At 42.3% G+C, this 24,782-nt stretch overlaps 1 protein-coding gene across 2 annotated transcripts in view; it reads right to left on the bottom strand.

Moving 5' to 3' along the window:
* The window catches only part of LOC126281569 (ubiquitin-associated protein 1-like), a 77,794-nt gene that overhangs the window by 40,010 nt on the left and 13,002 nt on the right, over window positions 1-24,782 (bottom strand). The window lies entirely within an intron of this gene.

The raw sequence follows: 24,782 nt of genomic DNA, 5'->3' as shown, positions 1-24,782 counted from the left end.
ATTGTTGAATTGATCTTCTCAAGACCAATAGCCTTTGAATAAATGCATAAATTTTTCAGATTGGTAAGTCACTAATAATATTATTACTGTAACTAGATTTTTCAACACACTTTGAAGATGACAGCTGCTGGAACAGGCTGCTATTTAGGCCACAAAATTTTAAATGATCATTAAGAACATTTTGAAACAGAGTCTGATTATGTAAAATATCATAAGCATCAACAATGGATGCAGGAGACTCCCAACAAAACTCATACCAAAGGTACACATTACAATAACCAGTAATTTATTTTTCACGCTATTTTTACCAAAAATTCCAAATTACATTTCCTTATGGGAAGTCTTTAGCCTGCATTGAAAAATAAATTATAACAAATAAAAAAATATTTTATCAAAAATGTAGAAGGCCAGAAATTAATCAGTGTATGTACTACAGTACTAAGCAAAGGGCATAATACCCATTTCTCATCCCCTTACTTAAATGTGCTTTGAGTTTCTGTACCATCACTGGTGAGTTCTTATTTTATTTAATGCTTCATAATTTCAGTTTAAAGAGTACCAAGCAACAAAGAAAACCAAACCCACTCTATCAATATACCTACTGTAATGTTGGCTTCTCTTGTTTATATTAACTGATGTTTGTTATTGTTTATGCAACATTTAATTGCAGTATCTTACATGTTAAAGTGCGTATGAAAGCTACCGTATCATCCAAATACCTGGTTGCTAACAGCTCATAGTATTCTGTATAATGGTGGCAGAACTGTATTAATGTGATAAGACAAGATTTAGAGAACATGGGAATATATGATGATTGAGTTAGATAGCCAAACAGAGCCAGAACATTAGTTCCAAACTTTCTGTACATTCATTAGCATCCAATGAAATAACTTCCTGGTGGGATTCTCATACAAGGCGTGAAATAGTTACTCTACAAAGAATAAAATTTGATGTTTGTCCTTAAAATTTCTAGCAATAGCTCTTCATCCAATTCATTAATGCGAGATCAATTTCATAACATAGCTACTTCCTAATTAAATATGTTATCAGCAGCCAATCACACTTTGAAAACAGGTGGAACACTCATAACAAAGGTACAACTAACAAAGAAGGACTACTTTCACAAGCATTTTCAAGTTTTCATTAAAGAAAGAAGTGTAATTAGCAACCTTGCATAGAAGTTGCCAAATAAACACCAATAGGTGATAGTAAAGCATTACATGGGGAATCATTTTCTGATTTCTGGTTGTGGCATCAACGGTCAGTGTCTACAATGGCTCAATAAAACTGATTACATACTAGGTCAATGCGACAGGAGTGCGAACTTTAAGCACTGGTGGTGGTGTTTTTAGTAAATACGAACAAGCCATTAGTATCTGGGTTGCACCCGTATTAAGGAAGCTGAAGATTGTTGATGAAGTTAGTGTCACCAACTCTGAGGAAAAAGTTCTCAGACAATATATATAAGGAATAAAAATGTCATACAATTGCACCAAAAACATATCTCCCCCCCCCCCCCCCCCAATGCCAACGAATCATGGACCTTGTTGCTGGTGGGGTGGCTTGCATGCCTCAGCAATACACTAGGTACAACCATAACTGTTGAGAGACCAGACAAATATGTGGTTTCTGAAGAGTGGCAGCAACATTTTCAGTAGTTGCATGGGCAACACTCTAGGTGATTGACTGGTCTGGCATCATAACATAAATCAAAATGGGTTTGATTTGCTGGTCAGTGAATGGCTGAAAGCAAGGGCAAACTACAGCCATAATTTTTTTCCAAGGACATGCAGCTCTACTGTATGTTTAAATAATGATGGTTACCTCTTGAGTAAAATATTCTGGATGTAAAATAGTCCCCCATTCAGATTTCTGGGTGGGGATTACTCAGGACGATGTAGTCATCAGGAAAAACAAAACCGGCATTCTACAGGTTGGAGTGTGGAATGTTAGTTCCCTTAATCATGCAGGTGGATTAGAATATTTCAAAAGGGAAATGGATAGGGTGGTGTTATATATAGTTGGAATTAGTGAAGTTTGACTGCAGGAGGAACAGGACTTCTGGTCAAATGAATACAGGGTTACAACTACAAAACCAAATAGGGGTAATGGAGAAGTAGGTTTAATAATAAATAGGAAAACAGGAATGTGGGTAACTTACTATGAAGAGCAGTGATCGCATCCTTGTAGCCAAGACGGACAAGAAGTCCACCAAGCAGTACAATTTTATATGCCAACTACCTTCGCAGATGAAGAGACTGAAGAAATGTACAACAATATAAAAGAAATTATACAGGTTGTTAAGGGAGATGAAAATTTAATTTTGGCGGTGGACTTACATTCAATAGTAGGTATGTTGAAAGGTGCAGAGCATGTAAAATACAATGCTTACTGTGTGTGCTTTAAAGAAGAAAAAAAGGATAGTGCTTAACATCTAAGAGTTTATAAGAAAATAAACTATATCTGTAAGGTAGGTTGACATAGTAACATATCAAGTGTGTATAGTGTTTCATTACTTTGAGTCTACGTATGTGTGTTATTACATTCACATAAAGTTACAACAAAAGTAGGATAAAAATCACAGCAAGGAAGAGGAAGAGAAGGAAAAATGGTAGGTGAATACAGACTAGCAGAAACAGTCTGGTAGAAACAAATGGAAGAGGAAGGCGCCCGGTAGAGTTTTGCACAGAGCATAATTTAATCATCACTAACATTTGGTTTTAGAATAATGAAAGAAGGTCATATGTGTGGAAGAGATCTGGAGACATCATAGGTTTCGGATTTTGAAGAGTTGTGGGTGAGACTGCTAAACAGCAAGTTAATCTGCATTTTTTCATGAATGATATACAAAAGAGCATGGTGAAAATCTATTAAAAAATAATAATAAATTGGAAAATGCAGTTGCATTAGAAATAATGGGTGATCAAGCCAAGCCATTCTGTGACACAAAATCATACACTCAATGTTTTGGGAAGAATTCTGTACATCACATGAAATATTAACACACAAATCATACTCAATTCATTATTGGTTAAAATAGAGGGCAGTTAGGAGACCCAGATAAGCCCTCACATCATTTATATAAAACACACTCAATAAATATATGTTGTATCTATAGCTGTGTCCACATATTTTACACACTACTGTGTCCTCGCAAAGTAAAAGAAAGTCGTATGTCAATGGGCAGTGTCCACTGTAAGCTGTGCAAGGACACTTCTTCAGCTTATCTTGGTCGGGAGGAGGTATATGTCACGCCCGCACTGAACGTTTCACAGAGCATAGCTTATTATTCTTCACTTTCAGCCAGCCTGTCGGGGAACGCACAGCGAGCAGAAGATGGAAGGGAGCAAGCTTCCTTGGCAGCCCCATCAGCGAGCTCATTTTCCTGAATCCCTGTGTGCCCTGGATGATGATTTCCTTGTCTTGCCATTGCAAGAGAAGGAGTGTGCCCTGGATGATGATTTCCTTGTCTTGCCATTGCAAGAGAAGGAGTGTATCCTGCACTTCTTGCATAACCTGATTCCCTGGGTACATCTGACCAATAGTGAGGAAGACACAAAGGGAATCTGAGCGGATGAGGAATTTCATGCCATGTTGCTCCCTCATCTGCTCCAGTGCCCTCAGTATAGCAAACAATTCCACATAATAAACTGAGAACTACTCTGGGAATCCCATCCTGAGGGCAATGTTGGGCAACACAATAGGTCGGCCAATAAAATCCCCCTGCCTGGACTCATCTGTGTACAGGTTTATAAAAATGTTTGGCAATGTAAAATCTTATTAAATTTAAGTTTTGAAAATGTAGTGTGGGGTACAATTCTTTCTGTAGGCAGTCAATTCAAAAAGTCACCTGGACCTCTTTAAATGCTAGGGGGATCTCCTACTCCATCCCTGACTTTGGACCATAATGCTCCCCCTCCCCCCCCCCCCCTCCTCCCCCTCCACCCGTAGTAACTCAACGCTCTTCCTCTCACGGATTCTAAATGGCATTATTGCCCATGGAATGTGAAGTAACAGCCACTCCAGTGGTGGCTGTGGAATGAAGAAATATACTTGCAAATTTTTGGAATGGACAGACCCTTGTGTGCTTGTAGCAGATGTTGAATAGACAGTAGAGGCTCACCAGCCTTTGCAAACAGGCTACCAACTGCACCCATGCAATAAGCCCCTGTTGACAGCCTAATACCCTTGTGATGAGATCCATAAACCTGGCATCCATATTCAAGCCAGGATCACATGGAGGCCTTATATAGTTGGATCACACATACCAGTCAGCTTCCCAAGAGCTATGACTGACACATTGAAGGATGTTTAAAGCCTAGAGACATCTCAGTTTCAGTTCTTTAAGATGTGGCAGCCACATGAGCTCATCACACGAGGCCCAGATGCTGCACCTTTTCCTTAGAAGTGAGAACGGTACCCCCTGTTTTAAAACAGGTACACTTAAAGAGACTGGGAGTGATTAAAATCAACATAAATAGTTTCCTCCAACGAGAATTTAAAACTATGGTGTTAGACCATTCCTCCAACCACATGATCATCAAATGCAATTACTGAGTAGCCATAGCAAGGTTGGAGGATGCACTAAAGATGGAGAAGTTGTTCACACTGTAGTGTGGGCATAATACTGTTTATCACAATGGCGATTGCTGTGACACTTAGAACACTCCCTTGAGGCACACCATTCTCCTGCTTAAAATGGTTGGGCAGAGCATTCCCTGACTTATCTGAAATACCTGTCCGAGATGAAAGAATGTGTGACAGTGGGTAGAGGCCCATGGAGCCCTCACTTATAGAGCTACAATAAAATGTTATGCTTTAAGATAGTATTGGAGGCCTTTTTCAAATCCAAGAAGACATCAATAAGGTGTTTTTTTTTTTTTACAGAAGCAAGTTTGATGAATTGCTGCTTTGAGCAGGGTCAGGTCATTGATTGGGGAGTGATATCTCCTGAACCTGCACTGGGAGCGACTAAGTAGGGACATGGTTTCAAGAACCCACTCTAGGCACCGGTTGACCATATCCTCCCTTGTTAGACTAATTCTACGATAACTAATGGCATTGGTCCAATCCTTCCTTTGTTTTAAAATCATGATTAAAATAGATGCTTTCCACAAGTTGGGAAAATCTCCAGTCACTCAAATTTCACTAAAAATCTGGAGGAGGACATCCTTCAACCACAGATCCAACTGTTTCAACATGCTGTACATTATCAGGTCATGATTGAGTGTAATATCACAAGCTACTGACAATGAAGAACCAACACCCAAGGAGCAAAAGACTGGTTATATTCCTCAGTGTTGGTGGAACAAAAATAATAACCAACCCTCTCCTGTGCCTCCTGATAACGACAGATGGCTAGAATTGGCTGTAATTGTCTTATGTGATTGAGCCACTGTCTAAGTGACGTCTCTCAGCAATATTAGGAGGCACCCCTGCTCTTGTACAGCTACTACTGGTAGTCATGAGTTCTGCCTTCAGATGCTCCTGATGGTTTCCCATACTTTACTTGCAGACGTGGACCAACTGATGGAGTTCAGGAACTTTTGCAAAGGCCTCTGTTTATTTTCTCAAATTATTTTCCTCACTTTTGCCTAGGCCATTTCAAAGATTGCAAGATTTGCATCTGTAGAGCACCAATTAATTCTCTGCACAGCTGCCTCTTGACTCTGACAGCAGACCAACATTCATGACTCCACCAAGGGACATTCTGCCTCCTAGGTGTTCCCATTGACTTCAGGATGGACTCATCAGCAGGACAAGATTAGATTCAGTTTTTGTTCCACAGATCCAAAAACAGATGATTCTCACCCTCAGAAAATATAAAATAAGAAACATAAAACATTTGAATATATTACTCACTACAACGATCATTTTTCAGGAGATTGTCAAAATATGCGAATACATTAATGTAAACTGGAACTGCAAATATTTACAGAATTAATACACTGTCAGAATGAAACACAGTTATGCCCTTTTAATAAATTTATCATACACAAAATACCTAATCTTGATTATTGTGACCAAATGCTATCAAAACTGAAATCTAACAGACTTTTTACTTTACTGAAAATGTGTGTTTCTGACTATTGAACCTCTTTTTGGACCAAGGTAAGTTATTTTAGGTTTTTGTGTATATTGTCCGTATTCCTAGTAATGGTTAGTGTTGGTTAGAAACAGAGACATATTACTTACAACAAATTTCGTTAAGGAATAATTACACTCATAAACAGTGGTTAGAATACCCATTTCCTTGAAGAGGTTTCTACATGATGTTCTTTAATTTATGCCAAAAATGTGTCTTACTACAGGCACTTTAACACAAACTTTTCAAATATTTTTAAAAGGCTATCAAAAGTGGATGCAATCTGATCCTCCCTGTCCCACACTGTCACAATCTTCAAAATCAGCTAACTGCCTGCAAAACATCCTGTTAGCATTTTGAACAACTATCTCAGTGGCTTCTTTTTGGGATACGCTTCATCAGGCAGATAGATCCAGATAGGGTATAGCTACTACGTGCAAGGACTGGCAAGCAGAAGGAGAGGTCTACGGCATTAGACGAACCCATAGCAGTAGTGAGTTGTGTAGCATGACCCATGTTCATCAACATGATGTCTGTAATCCACATTAGATACTCAATGATCCAAGCCATTGGGGTAGTGGTGTTAGAACCCCATGGTGCACTGTGTGAACTAAAGTCCCCAAAAGGAGAGAGGGATGGATTAGATTAGCAAGATGATGTGTGAGGACCTAACTGTCAATTATCTCATAGGTCAGTAGTACACAAAGCACACCGTGACAGCAATATGCACCACTATCCGAGCAGCGATTGCTTTTAACGTTGTGGTTAAGGGCACAGGTGGGAATGGAATGTGTCATTGACGAATTTGCTACCCTATTTTTCATCCTGTCGCCAGTATGATCGTTTTTTCTGTAGAGGTGATAGAAGTACAGGCACATCAGTCTGTTTAAAATTAGTCTCTTGGAGACAGAGGCAAAACAGTCAGCCCTGTACAAGGAGTCTCAGTCCTTGCAGATGAGTCCCATATCCATTCATATGCTGCTGGAATATGGGAGCCATTTCAGCAGTGTGGTTTTCATTTACCTTTGCCCTTGCACTTGGGTGGTGAGACACTTGTACATCGAGGGGGAGAGGAGGGACTGCCTAAATCTAGTGACAAGGCATCAAAATCCGTGATATCCTCATCAGTCAGATGTACCAGAATGATGTCCGATGGTGCCTGGGACAGCTTTTGACGCATACGTTGTGACCTCCTTTGCTCTCCTTCCCTTCGAAGGCTGTAGGCAAAGGGGCCTTCTCAATACTTCTTCTGCTGTAGCTGCCTAGATAGATAGATGTCTTAACTCACTTTGCTTTAGCCTGTACAGGTGCACGCAAAGGTAATGGTGGTACATTGAACATTAGTATCATGGCATAATCTTTGGAACAGGCTTCTGCACTGTGGAAGCATACGAAGTATGGCAGGGGGTTTTGTCGCCTTATTTTCTTTTTTGACGTCTGCATATGGGATCTGCTTGACCTCTTATTTCCTGAATTTTGCATTGCTCAGCAAAAAGCTCATGCAGATTGCTAGGGCAGTCAGTCCCAGCTTCATAGGCTGACTTTCCACACAACCCAAAGGTCGCTTCACCACCACACCTCAGCTTTGTATGGCCAAAATGCTGGCATTTGTGGCACCGCATAGGGTGTAGGTAATGTTGTGACCGGACGAAATTACAATCGGCAGTTACAACTGGGGGGTTCTTTGATTGCTCAATATGGTGGCACATTAAACCAGAATACATGAAATATTAGTCCACATTGTTACACAAATGAATAAATGATTTTCTTATCTTTGCACACTACTTTGCCACAGGAGTATTGGATAAGTAACAACTGTCACTGGCTAACACCACATCACTTGATGCACTAATTAACAAACTGTTCTCTTGCAGTACAATGTTTCACATTTAAATGGGCAAGTCTCTCAGAAACTTTAACTATTACATTGGTCCTACACTATGATGTTGACTCCATCAGACGAGGTCATGAAGGGGAAGAGCTGTTGCTAGCTCAACACTATATTAACCTCAGTGTGGGGGCACTGCTATGCTGAGAGGGAAGGTATGTTCTCCAGGGGTAGCTCCCACACATCAGTGCAGACTGAAGCAAGTTCTCCCTGACGTCTGCAGTGTCGATTCATGTTGTCAACTTTGGTGTGGCAACACAATCTCTGTGTGATGCGACATGTGGGATCTAACCATAAATCAGACGTACGCTGCCTTTGATATGTTCTATATCTATATCTAAATGGACACTCTGCAAATCACATTTAAGGGCCTGGCAGAGGATTCATCAAACCACCTTCACAATTCTCTATTATTCCAATCTCATATAGCGCGTGCAAAGAAGGAACACCTGTATCTTTCCATACGAGTTCAGATTTTCCTTATTTTATCATGGTGATTGTTTCTTTCCCTATGTAGGTTGGCTTCAACAAAATATTTTCACAATTGGAGGAGAAAGTTGGTAATTGGTATTTCATGAGAAGATTCCGTTGCAATGAAAAATGCCTTTGGTTTAATGATGTCCAACCCAAATCCTGAATAATTTCAGTGACACTCTCTCCCATATTTCACAATAATACAAATGGCACTGCCCTTCTTTGAACTTTTTCGATGTACTTCCTCAATCCCATCTGGTAAGGCTCCCAACCGCGCAGCAGTATTCTAAAAGAGGACGGACAAGCATAGTGTAAACAGTCTCCTTAGTAGATGTGTTACATGCAGTTAAGGTGCAGTATTCAAACACTGAAGGTCGCAATAAAGGTGATGGTCCTCTCAATTTCTCCATTATTGTTTTGCGTCCTTTGCTCTGCATGTACTATCCCCAGTGATGCCCATTCTTGTTCAAAATCTGCGATGTTGATGTTCATAATATCACAGCGTATGGTTTTTCTCTTCCTGGGGACTGGATGTTTGTGTTATTATTATTATTATTATCACCACCACCACCACCACCACCACCACCACCACCTGTGGCAGTGCCTAGATTGGATGGTGTAAAAATTGGGACTTTGTACGGGTGCTGATGACTGCGCAGCTGACTCCCCATAAACCAAACATCAGACATCACACAGCACATGACCTCACCCATGCTTGAGTTGAGATATTTATGCAACTCAACAATTATGTTTCAGACACTTAATTTTTGTGACTTTCTTAGGAATTCTGCCTGTTTTGCCCTTCTTGTCTCAACCAATAAGAATCCATTTTGTAACCGCTTCATAGACTTTAAAGTACCAGCAAGCCCTTTTGGGCATTTACGAATACAGAAGAGGGACACTTTTTCAAATGTCCCCTCCTTTCTCTTGGTCACCACAGACACATTCTCACTTACGACTCATTGAGCCCCATTACTAAACACAATTTGACTCTCAGGACGACCAGCCTCCTTCATTCATTTGGATATGTAGGTATGTGTATTCTCAGATGGTACACGCCATGATGCCGGGAGTTGATAAGCTTGAGTTCGATGCTTCCATCTCAGTCCCACAAGTGGCAGCTGAAAAAAGTGTCCCCTCACATAGAGCCCCACTTGCCTGAGGTGCATCAGTTTCCCCGGAGGTTGCCCACTATCCCAAAGTGATCTCTGAAGCATGCCCAGAGCTTATGGTAACAGGAGTGGCAGTGCTTACTAGTACCCAGTTCAGGATCCCTGGGGTCACCACACCCATACCCAGCAAACAAATGCTGAGCACCTGAGGGCAAAGGAACCAGAGGTTGTTGAGACCAAACACAGAAAATGACGGATGGAATGTAACAATATTATGAAAAGGAAAGTTGCCACTCACTATATAGTGGAGATGCTGAGTCACAGATAGGCAACTGTAGCCACACTCAGTGGCTACAGTTGCCTGAGATGCACCCAGTCTTTTGTTGTGCCTATCTTCCGACTCAGCATCTCCACTGTATGGTGAGAGGTTGTTGAGAGTTTCAGGGTGAGTATTAGGCAATGATTGACTAGAATGGGGGAAAGGAATACAGTAGAAGATGATTGGCTACCTAGAGAGATGAATTACTGAAAGCAGAGGATCAAATAGATAAATAGACAAGACCTACCAGAAATCTTTTATTTATTTATTTTTTATTTACATTTTCTTTGTGTGGAGCCCTCGTAATGATGGCTTTTGAAAATGTCATACTTAATACTATGATTATATTTACACTTATAAAATACACTACATTCTGTAGCTGTTGCTTCTTATGTCTATTTTTTACATTTATCAAATGACAACTCATATGCTAATGCCTCATGTTACAATCACTATCTTAAAATTCATTGAAAGAATATAAACATTTTTCTATTAGAAAAGATTTTAATTTTGTTTTAAAAACATTTCCCGTGTACGTTCTTAGAGAGTTTGGTAGCTTGTATACCAAATCAAACCACTGATATATGGACTTCTATCAGTCATTTTTAACGTTGTTCTGTTACGGAAATAGTTACACTTTGTTCTAGTGTTGTGATCATGTACATCATTGTCCTTGATAGCTTCTGTTGGTTGACTTATAAAAAATACAACTATTTTGAAGATGTACAGAGAATATATTGTCAGATATTTGTGCTGCACAAACACTTCACGACATGAATCTCTATGTCCCATCCCATGTATATGTCTTATTGCTCTTTTCTGTAGTAGTAGTAGTAGTAGTAGTAGTAGTAGTATTTTCATATGTACATTAGCTGCACAGCCCCATAGTTCAATTCTGTCATTGAGAAAGGGGTAAAGTGTTCCATAGTATACTAAATTCAGTTCTTGGCTAGGAACTATCTTTGCGAGCTGGCTGAGGAGATATATGGCACTACTGACTTTTCCGCATATGAAATTAATGTGGTATGTCCACCGCAAATTTTCATCACTATACACAGCCAGGAATTTACAGTTATCATTTCCTGTTGCACAGATATTACACACACTATTCATATTGTTGTGGAGGGAACTGCCTGTTTTACATGCCAGTAGTTGAGATTTGGTGACATTCACCTTGAGTCCCTGATCACTGAAAAATTTTGTTACTTCTGCTACACCACTAGCAACAAGAGATTTTAGCTCATTAGATTCACTCCCACAGAATAAGATTGACATGTCATCTGCCTAGCTTACAATATGGGAGTTAATGGGTTGTGCAATGTCGTTAATATATATATGATGATGTAAATAAAATAGAAAGAAACTTCCACATGGGAAAAAGGTATTAAAAACAAAGATTCCAAGACTTACCAAGCGGGAAAGCGCCGGCAGACAGGCACATGAACAAAACACACAAACACACACACAGAATTATTAGCTTTCGCAACCAATGGTTGCTTCTTCAGGAAGGAGAGGGAAAGACGAAAGGATGTGGGTTTTAAGGGAGAGGGTAAGGAGTCATTCCAATCCCGGGAGCGGAAAGACTTCCCTTAGGGGAAAAAAAGGACAGGTGTACACTAGCATACACACACACACACACACACACACACACACACACACACACACACATCCATCCGCACATACACAGACACAAGCAGACATGTCTTGGAATCTTTGTTTTTAATACATACACACACACACACACACACACACACACACACACACACACACACACACACAGAGATATATATATATATATATATATATATATATGCAGATGGATATATATGTGTGTGTGTGTGTGTGTGTGTGTGTGTGTGTGTGTGTGTGTGTGTGTGTGTGTGTGTGTGCGCGCGCGAGTGTACACCTGTCCTTTTTTTCCCCTAAGGGAAGTCTTTCCGCTCCCGGGATTGAAATGACTCCTTACCCTCTCCCTTAAAACCCACATCCTTTCATTTTTCCCTCTCCTTCCTTCCTTCCTTCCTGACGAAGCAACTGCCAGTTGCGAAAGCTCGTAATTCTGTGTGTGTGTTTGTGTGTTTTGTTCATGTGCCTGTCTGCCGGCGCTTTCCCGCTTGGTAAGTCTTGGAATCTTTGTTTTTAATATATTTTTCCCATGTGGAAGTTTCTTTCTGTTTTATATATATATATTAAAAACAAAGATTCCAAGACTTACCGAGCGGGAAAGTGCCGGCAGACAGGCACATGAACAAAACACACAAACACACACACAGAATCACGAGCTTTCGCAACTGGCAGTTGCTTCGTCAGGAAGGAAGGAAGGAGGGGGAAAATGAAAGGATGTGGGTTTTAAGGGAGAGGGTAAGGAGTCATTCCAATCCCGGGAGCGGAAAGACTTCCCTTAGGGGAAAAAAAGGACAGGTGTACACTCGCACACACACACACACACACACACACACACACACACACACACACACACACATATCCATCCGCACATACACAGACACAAGCAGACATATTTAAAGGCAAAGAAAGAAACTTCCACATGGGAAAAATATATTAAAAACAAAGATTCCAAGACTTACCAAGCGGGAAAGCGCCGGCAGACAGGCACATGAACAAAACACACAAACACTAGTGTGTGTTTGTGTGTTTTGTTCATGTGCCTGTCTGCCGGCGCTTTCCCGCTTGGAAAGTCTTGGAATCTTTGTTTTTAATATATAAGGAAGAGTAAAGGTCCAAGGACTGAACCCTGTGGTACACCTTGTAATACAGGTTCACCAGTGGACTGGGAGTTTATGATTTTATTATCTAGTTTGTATGACAATTTAGTGCTTTGCTTACGATTCAGCAGGTAGGTGGTTAGATGACTTGATCCCAATACTATAAGATTTTAGCTTTTTAAGAAGTACCCAATGGTTTACCATATCAAATGCTTTTGTCAGGTCCAAAAATATACCTGCAGTCTGCCTCTTCTGGTCCAACCACAGTGAACTTTGTGGATGAACTGTGTAATTGCTGTGGTTGTATTTAGCTCTTTTCTGAAGCCATGTTGCGAATCTACAAGCAGTTTATGTTTTGTGAAAAAGGCTTTGTGAAAAAGTGCTTTAGTAATAGCACTAGATACGCCATCTCATCCAGATGAAATTTTTTTCTTCAGCATATACATTGCCCAGTGAACCTCCTGCACATTCACTTCCACAAATTCAAATTCGGTACACTGGGTGAGATGGTATGGGTCTCTACCTATGAACCTATAATATGGGATGATTATTCACCAGAAATGTAGTAGTTATTAAAAATATTACATATAGTATCTGGGTTTTTTATAATCTTACCATCATATCTCATGCTGAGTGGTTCCATGTTCACTTTGTTGGGACCTTTTCGGTATTTGTCATTTGTCAATCAGATTCCAAGATGCTTTGCTTGTTTTCAGACTGTTCTATTGTTTTGCTGTTAATCTGCTTCCTTAGGTTAACAATTTCAGTTTTAAAAGTTTGCTTGGCTCTATTGTATTTTTCCTTGAAGACCTGCATAGTAGTAGCAGCTTTATAAAGCTGGTTTATATCGTGTACTTGCTGCCTGAGCCTAATCAGATTTGTTGGTAGTTTTAGCCTAGGATTACTTTCATTTTGACAGTGTTTAACTACCTTCTGGATTTCTCTGACTGAACAACTATATTCATAATGATGCAATAGGTGTGAGTGGAATTCATACAATTTCTCATCTGACCCTTTTACCTGGTACACAAAATCCCATTTCTCATTCGCTAGTTTGTCTTTAAGAGCATTAGTATTTGAAGTATTCAGCATTCGTTTCTGTAGTACAATTTCTGTTATTTTAGACATAACTGAATTTTTGTATTCTATCACCTGACAGAAGTGGTCAGAATAAAGAAAATCTAAATTACTGTAATTTACCTTATCTATAACATCTTCGTTGATTATAGCATAATCTATTCTAGTGGAACATGTGTGCGCCACTCTGGTGTCCGAGTTCACTATATTTACAAGATTGTATGAGGTCAGTATTAAAGTCACCTAATATACTAAGGTCATTAGAACTGGCCAGGCCAACAACACTACTAAGTTTATCCATAAACAACATTACATCAGCATTTGGTGGCCTATATACTCCAATCACTTTACGCTTTGGTAACTTAAGATCATGACCGTGGAGTACAACACCTGTCATATCAATTGATCCTTCTTTGGTGTGGTGTTCAAGAAAGGACATTTTTTTAACTTCTATATCCTTATTAACATAAACTGCCACACCACCACCTTTATGGTTTTGCCTACAATAACTATTTGCTAGTATGTAACCTTCTAATCTATATTATTTCACTGCATTTTAGCCCATGTTCCGTTATTACTGGTACATGTGGCAAGTGTTCCTCTATGAATATTTGTAGTATGTCTAGTCTGTTTCTGAGATATTGCACATTTAAGTGTATTGACTTTAAGGGTGTTATCCCTTCTTGTTTATTTACCATCTTGCATGGATCTAAAGTGTTTGAGGTACATTTTGCATACACTGGTTTTTTACAACTGACCTGCAATAACTGATCACTTATTTCACAGCTTGGGTTTTCTTTGCGCAAACGGGACTTAGTCATATCCAAAATACATCCCTGAAAACTATTAGTATGGTCCTTTATTCTAAAAAAGCCTCATGGTTGTAGCCCAGAGCAATTGGAGCTTTCTCCACACTGTCTTTCTAGCACAGTTTGCTTATGTGGCAAACTAGATTGCCCTTCCCTTTCCTGTTTAAGTGGAATCCGTGTTTTGTGTGTTCATCATGACTCATCTACTTAAGTCTATCAATTGTACATGGCTAAATTTATCACAGTTTCTTTAGCTCGGAATTGTTGTGTTGAATCTCTTTGTTTACACACAACCACAGTGCACTGGCACGTTTGTGACGACAATGTTCGTTTGAAATAGTTTTGATAATATGTTATGGAAGCATCACAGGGCTGTCTTGCATTCATTTTTGTATACGTCGTTGCCACCGCCAATAATCACAACGTGAGCTTCTTTGTTCAATTGACTTGTTTCTGTTGTAATATTCTCCACCACTGCATTTAACATTGCACCAGGCTTGATTTTCACAAAAACTGAATGCTTTGAAAGCATACTTTCGTGAAAACGTTTAGATAGATCTTTCCATGACTGTCGGCATACAGTAGGAGCCCTTTGGTATACAGTAGGAGCCCTTTGGTGCATCTTAAGGTCGGCAAGTTCTTTTTTGGTTCTTTAGCGGGAGTTTTGTGATTACTTTCTGGTTCGCTTATGTCTGTTGTGTTACCACAATCCGCTAATAGTGCTGAGAATTTGTTTGATAATGGTATCACTGGGGCTGCACTTACATGTAGTTCTTGCTCGTTCGTTTGTTTCTTGGCACAGGCCACATTTTCTGCACAGTATGACTATTAACAATGGCGTTGCCTTGAGTCAGGCAATAATTCCGATCCACTGCTTTATATTTAGTTTCCAGCTCTTGATATTTCCTCAGTTCTTGATATTTTGTATTGACTGACACTAAATCATCTGTTAATACGGTTATTATTTTTACTTTTGTCTTTAGCGTGTTGATTATTTCGTTTTCTGCGGCACTTAGAAAGCACTGTCGGCATGTCCAATCATGTTCGTGTTTTATACACTCCTGGAAATTGAAATAAGAACACTGTGAATTCATTGTCCCAGGAAGGGGAAACTTTATTGCCACATTCCTGGGGTCAGATACATCACATGATCACACTGACAGAACCACAGGCACATAGACACAGGCAACAGAGCATGCACAATGTCGGCACTAGTACAGTGTATATCCACCTTTCGCAGCAATGCAGGCTGCTATTCTCCCATGGAGACGATCGTAGAGATGCTGGATGTAGTCCTGTGGAACGGCTTGCCATGCCATTTCCACCTGGCGCCTCAGTTGGACCAGCGTTCGTGCTGGACGTGCAGACCGCGTGAGACGACGCTTTATCCAGTCCCAAACATGCTCAATGAGGGACAGATCCGGAGATCTTGATGGCCACGGTAGTTGACTTACACCTTCTAGAGCACGTTGGGTGGCATGGGATACATGCGGACGTGCATTGTCCTGTTGGAACAGCAAGTTCCCTTGCCGGTCTAGGAATGGTAGAACGACGGGTTCGATGACGGTTTGGATGGACCGTGCACTATTCAGTGTCCCCTCGACGATCACCAGAGGTGTACGGCCAGTGTAGGAGATCGCTCCCCACACCATGATGCCGGGTGTTGGCCCTGTGTGCCTCGGTCGTATGCAGTCCTGATTGTGGCGCTCACCTGCAAGGCGCCAAACACGCATACGACCATCATTGGCACCAAGGCAGAAGCGACTCTCATCGCTGAAGACGATACGTCTCCATTCGTCCCTCCATTCACGCCTGTCGCGACACCACTGGAGGCGGGCTGCACGATGTTGGAGCGTGAGCGGAAGACGGTCTAACGGTGTGCGGGACCGTAGCCCAGCTTCATGGAGACGGTTGTGAATGGTCCTCGCCGATACCCCAGGAGCAACAGTGTCCCTAATTTGCTGGGAAGTGGCGGTGCGGTCCCCTACGGCACTGCGTAGGATTCTACGGTCTTGGCATGCGTCGCTGCGGTCCGGTCCCAGGTCGACGGCCACATGCACCTTCCGCCGACCACTGGCGACAACATCGATGTACTGTGGAGACCTCACGCCCCACGTGTTGAGCAATTCGGCGGTACGTCCACCCGGCCTCCCGCATGCCCACTATACGCCCTCGCTCAAAGTCCGTCAACTGCACATACGGTTCACGTCCACACTGTCGCGGCATGCTACCAGTGTTGAAGACTGCGATGGAGCTCCGTATGCCATGGCAAACTGGCTGACACTGACGGCGACGGTGCACAAATGCTGCGCAGCTAGCGCCATTCGACGGCCAACACCGCGGTTCCTGGTGTGTCCGCTGTGCCGTGCGTGTGATCATTTGCTTGTACAGCCCTCTCGCAGTGTCCGGAGCAAGTATGGTGGGTCTGACACACCGGTGTCAATGTGTTCTTTTTTCCATTTCCAGGAGTGTATATTTCAAATTAACTTCGACACATTTATCGTGGTACCAGTACTTGCAGTCGGAGTCGGCACACATGATACCTCTTTTGACTTTCTTCACGCAAATTTTACAAAACTCACTATCACTTTTTAAATAAACTGAGACACCACTACATGAAAAATGTTCACTCGACGCCATCTTGCCAATCAATCCTTGGATGTCACAGCAGATATTGAATTTAATTCATGAAAGAAGAAAATATAATAATTCACCTAATGGAGCAGGTGGAAACCAACACTAATGTCTAAAAAACAAGTGTGGCAAAAAGTGAAAAATGAGTAAGCAGGAATGGCCAAAATATGATTTAGAAGCACATTTCACTGGGGTTGAAAACTAAAGCAGACTTTTCAAAAAAGAGAAGCAGCTGTACAAATATCAAGAGCTCAGATGGGAAACAAGTACTAGGCAACGAAGGGACAGCAGGAAGGTGGACAGAGTGTATATGGTGATGAGTCTATAAAAGGAAGGTGAACTTCAAGGCAACATTTTAGAAATGGAAGAGAAGTCAGATGGGGGAGATGATATTGCGAGAAAAACTTGACACAGCACTGAAGACTTAAGTCAAAAGAAGGCTCCTGGAGTAAACAACAGTCTGTAAGAACTATCTACAGCCATGGGAGAGCTAGGCATGACAAAACTATTCCATCTGTTGGCAAGATGTATGAAATGGTTGAAGTACCCTCAGACTTCAAGAAGAATGTAATAATTCCAGTACCAAACAAAGCACATGCCGACAGGTGTGAACGGCACTGAATTATTACTTTAAGAAGACACAGTTGCAAAATACTAAGACAAATTCTTTACAGAGGCACGGAAAAACTTGTAGAAGCCAACCTCGGAGAAGATGAATTTGGAGAAATGTAGGAATATGCAAGGCAATACTGACCCTATGACTTCTCTTAGAAGATAGGTTAAAGAAAGGCAAAGCTATATTTATAGCTTTTGTAGACTTAGAGAAACATTTTGACAATGGTGACTAGAATATTCATTTTGAAATTCTGAAGGGAGCAGGGGTGAAATAAAAGAATGAAAGGCTAGTTACAACTTGTAAAGAAACCATATATGCCAGTTATGAGAGTCAAGGGGTGTGAAAGGAAAGTAATAATAGAGATGGGTCTGAGACAGGGTTCTAGCCTATCCCCAACATCAATCAATCAGTGCACTGAACAAGCGGTAAAGGAAACCAAAGCAAATTTGAAGAAGGAAGTGAAGTTCAGGAAGAAGAAATAAAAACTTTGAGCTTTGCTGATGACACTAATTCTATGAGACACAGAAAAGGACTGGGAAGAGCAATTGAACAGAACGGACTATGTCTTGAAAGGGTGCTGTAAAATGAATATCAATGAAAACAAAACACAGATAATGGAGTGTAGCCAAATTAAATCATGTGATGCGAGGGAATTAGTTTAAGAAACGAGATACTTAAAGTTGTAGATGAGTTTTACTATTTGGGCAGCAAAATAATTGATGATGACTGAGGTAGGTAGATATAAAGTGTAGACTGGCCATGGCATGAAAAGTGTTTCTAAAGAAGAGAAATTTGTTCACATCGAATATAGATGAGTGTTATGAAGCTTATTCTGAAAATATTTGCCTGGGGTTTAGGCATACGGAAGTGAAACAAAGATGATGCACAGTTTACACTAGAAAAGAATAGATTTGTTGTGATTCTTGAGTTTCTCCCGGCGTATTTGATAATCAAAATATCCACGAGTGTACTGCCGGTCTATAGTGTCCAACGGGCACAATATTTCGGCGATCAAACATGTCGCCATCATCAGGTGAACTGACGGACTGAGCTCCTGTGAACGTGCCGGCACAGAGATCCGTACGCTATGGCTGCTCAGGGGGAACTTAGCAGCCATAGCGTACGGATCTCCGTGCCGGCACGTTCACAGGAGCTCAGTCCGTCAGTTCACCTGATGATGGCGACATGTTTGATCGCCGAAATATTGTGCCCGTTGGACACTATAGACCGGCAGTACACCCGTGAATATTTTGATTAATAGATTTGTTGGTTGGTTTAAAAGAGGGGGAAGGGACCAAACAGCTAGGTCATTGGTCCCTTGTTCCAAATAAAACAAGGGTGATATTAAAACAAGCAAGACTGACAGCACAAAATAGAGAGAAAGGAAAAACCACAAGAATGACAGAAGGGCAACAAACACTTAAATGCACAAAAGGGGAGAAGAAAACCACAGAAATGCAAAAAACAGGTAGAAGAGATTAAAATGACAAAACAGATTACCATGGCTATCTGACCATGAGAATAAAAATGAGAAGCCAGCCACTCCACCCCAAAAGCATTAGGGTGGGGGCCACAAAGTGACAAAGAACATGCGCTAAAACTTAAATCAAATGATAAAACACACCCTCACAAATAAAATGTAAAACAAAATTAGCCGATCAGGTGTTGTAAGATAAAATTAGCGGCAACGAATCCGGTAACCGAATATTTTGTCGCAGGGCAGTCAAAGTGGGACAGTGCACCAGAATATGGCCCACTGTCAACCAGGTGCCGCATTGACACTGAGGCGGGTCTTCGTGGCACAGGAGGTAGCCATGTGTCACCCAGGCGTGGCCAATGCGGAGCTAGCAGAGAACCACAGAGTCCCTGCGAGAGGCCCGCATGGAGGACTGCCACACATTCGTAGTCTCCTAAATGGCACACAGGTTGTTGTGTGTACTGAGACTATGCCATTCCGTCTCCAAAAGCCAAAAAACCTGGCAGCATAAAAATGAACGCAGGGCAGTTATTGGAATGCTGATCTCCATAAGTGGTTTCAGTGTAGTCTGTTTGGCAAGCCGGTCAGCAGGTTCGTTGCTGGGATTCGGACATGTCCTGGGGCGCGCGCACACACACACACACACACACACACACACACACACACACACACACACCACTGAATGACTGGGCCATTCAAGGGCATAGATGGACTCCTGGATAGTTGCTACCAAAGGAAGACGATGGTAACACTTGTCGATAGCTTGTAGGCTGCTCAAGGAGTCAGTACACAGAAGAAACTACTCCCCAGGCCATGAACAGATGTGCTCAAGAGCATGAGATACAGCCACCAGCTTTGCAGTGAAAACACTGCAGCCATCAGGCAAGGAATGCTGTTCAATATGTCCTCCATGGACATATGCAAAGCCAATGTGACCATCAGCCATTGAGCTGTCGGTGTAAACCACTTCATGGCCCCGTTACATGTCAAGAATCGAGAGGAAGTAACAGTGGATAGCTCCGAGGTGAACAGAGTCCTTTGGGCCATGTGAAAGGTCCAGACAAAGCTGCAGCCTAAGTGTACACCATGGAGGTGTACACAAACAGACCTCAAGTACAGGTGGTAAAGTCAAGGACTCCAGTTCAGATAGAAGGGATCAGACATGAACGGCAATTGTTGTAAGTCCTGACCTGGCCACCAATGCAGGAAATGAACCGCCATGGGTGGTAAAAGGAGATGGTAATTTGGATTCACAGGAGAATTACAAACGTGTGCAATGTAACTGGTGAGCAGTTGTGACCGCCTGACCTGCTATGGATGGACTCCAGCCTCCGCCACGATGGGTAATTCTCTGATGCAGAGGTGCAAGCATAGTGCTCAGCAAAGTGTTCAGCAATCTCATTTGCATCGACGGATAACATATCATTTATGTTAACAGCAAGAACACCAGTTGGGGTCTGGTACCCAAAAACTCATTTGATCTTTGCCCTGACTTGGGAAGGTGACGTATGGCACCCAACGGTCGAGACATATCTCTCCTAACACTCCTGTTTCCGTTGCTTGATAAGCTGGCGAATGCAGGAATGGAGCCATTTAAAAACTACAAGGTGCTCCAGGAAAGAGTGCTGCTTATGCCGCTGTAGAGCTCACCGATACTTCCAAATGGCTTCAGTGACTTCTGGCAACCACCAACCACCAAGGGACTGTCTTTCAATGACAGCACCTTAAAGAACGAGGGATCAAATTTACCGCTGCACAAACGATTGTTGTAGTTCCCTGCTCAACCACCACATTGATGTTACCATCTGGGGGTGACTCAATGGTGACAGCAGAGGTGGAGGCTTCCCAGTCTTCCTTGTTTAAAGCCCATCTGGGCAGGCGTCTGTGGGCCTAATGCTGGGGCAGTGACAGGAAGATGGGAAAGTGGTCACTACCACACAGTGTCGTCATGTGCTCTCCAGTGGATAGATGGGAGAAGGCCAGGACTGCAAACTGAGAGATCAATGGCCGAATATGTGTCATGTGCCACCTGTATTTAACAGGCACAGGTTGAGTTGTGACAGTAAATTTTTGACATCTCTGCCTCAGCCAGTAAGCACGTTGCCACGCCACACGGGGTTATGAGTGTTAAAATCTCCCAAAAGTAGGAAAAGTTTAGGGAGTTGAGCAAATGGTGCAGCCATTGCGTTCAGGGGTACTGCACCATCTGGAGGAAGACATACGTTGCAGAGAATTATTTCCTATGTCATTCTTATCCTGACAGCCACAGCTTCAAAAGCGGTTTGAAGGGGCATAGGTTCACTGCATACTGAGTTCAGGACATAGACACAGACTCCACCTGACACTATTATAGTCACTACGGTTCTTGTAATATCCCCTATAGCCATGGAGGGCAAGGATCTGCATTTCCAGGAACCAGGTTTCCTGAAGGGCAATGCAGAAAGCAGGTGTAAAGCTTAAGAGTTGCTGTAGTTCAGCCAGGTGGTGGAAAAAACATGAATCTCTTTTTCCAGCAGCTTTTGGCTCCTTGAGTCACTGGCAGGTGTCCACCATGGCATTAGTGAAGACCTTGGGAGAGAGGGCGCCAAGGAACCCCTTCCGCACGAGAGGAGCCAGAGGAGGCCGTTGCTTCTCCAGCGGCGGAAAAGGGGGTGGGGATGACAGATGTCCCCTGTGGTTTGGGGGGTGCCTTGGTCCTGAAAAATGTGCTTTGGGAGCAATGGAGGAGGATTTGCCCCCTACCACCAAGAGGGCGAATGTATTCTATTGGGCTGGAAGGCCCACTGTTCATGGCACAGAGTGAGGAACCGCTGCCACTTGGAACAGCGACGGTGACATAGCTCCAGCATATGTCAACGTCAACCGAATCAGGTGTAATCTTTCAAATTTAAGTTTAGCCTCTGTGTAAGTCAACCGGTCCAGGGTCTTTTACTCCATAATTTTCCACTCCTTTTCGAGTACTGGGCAGTCTGGCGAGCAGCGATAATGGTGCTTTCCACAGTTGATGCAAGTGGGAGGTGGTGTACATGGAGTATTTGGGTGCAGTGGTCGTCCGCAGTCTTGATGTGACGCTGGAAGTGCAGCGGGAAGACATGTGCCCGAACTTAAAGCATCACGTAGGGGGAGGGACGCATTGTTTAAATGTCACAGCAGTAAACCATTACCTTGACCTTTTCAGGCAATTAATCACCCTCAAAGGCCAAGATGAAGGCACCGGTAGCAACCCTGTAGTCTTTGGGTCCCCTGTAAATGCGCCGGATGAAATGAACACCCCACTTTTCTAAATTGGTGCAGAGCTTGCCGTCAGACTGTAAGAGGAGATCATGATGGAAAATGATTCCCTAGACCATGTTGATGCCACCCACTCCGGTCAGGGGCTCTCCCACGCGCACCACCCAGGCACAGCAAAGGCCAACTGGCATGATGGTCGTTACCGAGAGTCCTGATGCCCCAAGGAGACCTACTCCTCGGCATACATAGGGAGTTTACAGCTCAGGCATCAGCAGTGCAATCACTGTGTTGTCAGGGGGCTACCACCAAATGGGTACATGACGGCCCCACCACAACAGACTGGCTACCGTGCTGGATATTGGGCACAGAGAAATCCAATATCATCATGGGGGTGAAAGAGGACAGGGGACAACAGAAGAAGATGACATACCCCGGAAAGTGTCCTTGCCCAAATAGTTGAATCGCAGGTGGAGATGCAAAGCCATAACGAGATTCAGGAGATCGTACCTAAGGGCGCTATGGCTAAATCGTGCACCACGTATGGCGTCCTTCCCCATATGGCCCGCACTTCTGTAGAATTTGCAAAGTGGCAGGTCAAACAGTAGAATGGGACCTGAACTCACCGGGCTGAAAAGTGCGAGACTCCTTTTAGTCGCCTCTTACGACAAGCAGGAATATCTTGGGCCTATTTTAACCCCCAGACCTGCAGGAAGGGGGGGGGGGGGGGGGGGGGGAATAGAGGCTTTTGAAATGTGGTGTGTGTTGCTACAGAAGTATGCTGAAGATTCGTGGGCAGATCGCATAACTAATGATGAGGTCTGAATAGCACTGGCGAGACAAGAAATTTGTGGCATAACTTGACCGAAAAAAAGGGATTGTTCAATAAGACACATTCTGAGACATCAAGGGATCAACAATTTAGTGCTGGAGGGAAGTATGGCGGGTAAAAAATCATGGAGCGACACCATGAGATAAATACAGTAAGCAGATTTGGAAGGATGAAGGTTGTGGTAGTTATTCAGAGATGAAGAAGCTTGCACGAACCAGTCTTTAGACTGAAGACCACAATACCTATACAATCATATCCTGGCAATAGTTAGCCATTTAATGTTCTTATGAGGTTAGGATCAATTTTTTGAAATGGCTATAAAAAGTAGTCTTCTCTTCCTGATTAGGTTTGTAATTTTTTTCCAACATGTTTACTAAGATCAATTATATGGCGTCTCCTCTCTCTCTCTCTCTCTCTCTCTCTCTCTCTCTCTCTCTCTCTCTCTCTCTCTCTCTCTCTCTCGAATCAGCAGCAGATCTTCTGTGGCATAAAGTGCTTCTGGGTAAGTTATCACTGCACCATGTCTAACTTAGTGTAGAAGGTTAAGAGGAACATTACTTTCATTTTGGCAGCTCTTGAGTTAATATATTCTTTTCCTGGCACATTTTTTTCAGTTACTTCTCTTACAGATCTGAAATGGACATGAGATTTGGAAAATGAGTGTATGGAGTATGTTTAAAGCAAACAGGATTTTTGAGAAGAGTCCGTAAGTAACTAGACATTGACAATACAACAACAGCAGGAAACAGCACCGTTGGCCAGGAATATACAACAAATGGATAAGTATACAATTTTAACAGTGATAAAGAAAATGGTCTCAATGAATTTGGAGCAGACATCTGATTAAGAAATTATTTTCTACCTACAGTAATTTCTTTTCCTCTCATACAGGTCTTCAGGGAGCTGAAAATATGATAGTCCGAGGGCACAAAGACAAGGGAACATAGCTTGGGGTGGGGGGACGGGTTTAAGACATCACAAGCAAATGAATCCGAGAGCACCTTGGTGGCTAAAGCTGTGTGAGGGGGCAGGCGTTATTGTGCAACAAGCACACTCCTGTCAACAGCATTACCCTCTTTTTGTTTTGAATCTTCCTTCTGAGTTTTTTAGAGTCGCTCAATACTGTTGTCCACTGATGATATCCTCCTGAGGCAGAAATTCAATCAAAACGAACGTTTTTCACTTCTAAAACACCGAGGCCATGACTTTTTTGTTCGAAATTATGGTTTTGAATTTTTTTACAGATTGGGATAGGTGTAATGCCACTGTGACAATTGTCTTTTTGTCTCAGGCACATAATAAGCCACCCATGTTTCATCTCCAGTCACAACACAGCACAGAAAATCTTCACCTTCCAATTCAGGTAGCTGAAGAAACTCGAGGGCACTACTGACATTTTTGTTGTTCTGCTCTATTAGCTGTTTTGGGACCCATCTTGTGCACAGTATCCATCATTCCAGTGTTCCTGCCACTGTCTCATAAGAGTTCTTCAGAGTTGTGGAAACATC

The sequence above is a fragment of the Schistocerca gregaria genome, chromosome 7 (assembly GCF_023897955.1).
Source record: "Schistocerca gregaria isolate iqSchGreg1 chromosome 7, iqSchGreg1.2, whole genome shotgun sequence".
Classification (NCBI taxonomy): domain Eukaryota; kingdom Metazoa; phylum Arthropoda; class Insecta; order Orthoptera; family Acrididae; genus Schistocerca; species Schistocerca gregaria.
Note: the sequence above shows the minus strand (reverse complement) of the source record. Positions and strands in the feature narration are given on the sequence as shown.